This window comes from Coenobita brevimanus, chromosome 84 (genome assembly GCF_032717465.1).
Source record: "Coenobita brevimanus isolate Jiangsu-jjx chromosome 84, ASM3271746v2, whole genome shotgun sequence".
NCBI lineage: Eukaryota > Metazoa > Arthropoda > Malacostraca > Decapoda > Coenobitidae > Coenobita > Coenobita brevimanus.
Window position 1 is genome coordinate 4,135,149 of NC_137037.1, and position 2,418 is coordinate 4,137,566.

At 44.1% G+C, this 2,418-nt stretch overlaps 1 pseudogene; it reads right to left on the bottom strand.

Annotated features, from left to right (window-relative positions):
* Nucleotides 1-2,034: 2,034 nt before the first annotated feature.
* On the bottom strand, nt 2,035-2,154 carry LOC145410300 (5S ribosomal RNA; annotated as a pseudogene).
* Between the last annotated feature and the right edge of the window lie 264 nt (nt 2,155-2,418).

Below are 2,418 nucleotides of genomic sequence, written 5' to 3' on the forward strand. Positions count from 1 at the left end.
CACTTTTACCCACACCACCACCATCACTCTTACCCACACACCACCACCATCACTCTTACCCACACACCACCACCATCACCCTTACCCCAAACCACCACCATCACCCTTACCCCAAACCACCACCATCACTCTTACCTCACACCACCACCATCACTTTTACCCACACCACCACCATCACTCTTACCCCCACACCACCACCATCACCCTTTCCCCACACCACCACCATCACTCTTACCTCACACCACCACCATCACTTTTACCCACACCACCACCATCACTCTTACCCACACACCACCACCATCACTCTTACCCCACACCACCACCATCACTCTTACCCCACACTACCACCATCACTCTTACCCACACACCACCACCATCACTCTTACCCCACACCACCACCATCACTCTTACCCCACACCACCACCATCACTCTTACCCCACACCACCACCATCACTCTTACCCCACACCACCACCATCACTCTTACCCCACACCACCACCATGAACCCCTACCCCATCCCCACACTGTTTCACCTGCGTCCGATTCATCATATTTCCCGTCGAATATTGGTACAGGTAAACCAAATAAGAGGCAGTCATCGCCCCCCAGACACCACCAATTTATGCGCCGTGGACGCAATATTTCCTTCAGCACGATCACATATTAATACAGTACATTCCTAATGGTACCATATATTTTATTCAGCTCCCAAAAGTCAATACTAAGGTATGTAAAATCATCAAGGGCGGTAAAACTAATAAAAATGGCATCCTCGGGCTGAAGAGGTTGACACCACCAATGTGGTCAACTTTGGTCACAGTCGGATGAGGAACAAGTAATACACTTATTTTCTCAAAGAAGGAAACGGTTTCACACCTCTGAGTTAATACATAAACGACGAATGAGAATATATACGGAGAAGCACGACGATGAACAAGATGGTGTAATGTTTGGAGAATGGCTTTTACCACAGGACTAACATATGTAAATCTGCCTAACCAAATGTGGCTCGGTTACTCAGATACAACACCCACAAGCCGTGATACGTAGCAAGGAAGGGAGGGGGGACACAACTAGCACCTCCAAATTCAATTAGGTGGATCTATACCACAGACCTGCTGCGTGTATAAAGCTGCACAAACAAAGGTGGTCCCAGGGCATCAACAATGTAGGTACGTTGTGCCAGGAAGGCGGCTTTGCCTTTACCAAAAACTTACTGTGCCTTTAACAGAACACAACCCAAGATGGCCAGTCACTTAGAGACAGCGTTCACAACCTGTAATGCTTGATGGCGGATTTGGCAGCAGACCCGTGGGGTACAAAAACTATAAATGTATCTAGAACTAATATACACAAGATTTACCTCTTCCTCAAAATTATAAAGTTGTAAACTGGACTGCACCATGAAATGCAAAAAATACAACTAAACACCTGTGAAGCATAACAGGTATAATGGAATAACTATACTTCAAACAGCTGGTTATAATCTTAATAAATATTTTTACAACATACGCCTGGTTTGAAATTTCGGTGTTAAAACTTAACAACGCAATTCAGAAATGCACACCAACATGCATCATCATCTATCGCTAAACATAAATATTCAGAAAAGAATGGAATGGGATTTGGCTTACAAAATAATGTCAAATTCCTGCAGACATTAAGGCAGTAAATATCCGGGTTTGGTAGCTGCCTATAATATACCAACAAATTCCGGGCCTGACCGCGGACTGCCTGCACACGCCAGCTTTATGGGATCAACACTGCCCATCACCATCACCGCCAACACCGTCACCATTATCATCATCCTCATCAATAATAATGATGATAATGATGATGATGATAATATTAATAATTAATAATAATAAAATTAACAACAACGATAATAATAAAAATAATAAAAATAATAATAATAATTCATTCATTGCCAGACGCCATGTATCCCAAACGGGGTGGCCAAGGCCTTAGAGGTAATTGTTTTACAGGGAGGGGCACTAATCCTCCACCAACCCCACTTGACACGTAGGGAGAACGAGCCAACAGCATCTGGTGTTCCCAGGCGGTCACCCATCCAAGTACTAACCAGACCCAACGTTGCTTAACTTCGCTGATCGCACGGGAAGCGGTGTATTCAACGTGGTATGGAATAATAACAATAAATAATAATAATAATAATAATAATAATCCATCCATCATTCAATCCTACTTCGCCCCATAAGGAGTGTTGGAGTCCGGGGCTAGGCAAGATGGTCCTGACATTTAAGATGAAAGTGATCAGCCTCACTCATCCCTGAGTGGCATCACATGAGCAATAAACCCCATCCACCCCCTGGATATAAACTTTCACCGGCTCAATCCGATTGGAGCGCAAAATTACCCACTAAACCACCAACCACCATAATTTGGTTATATGATTAC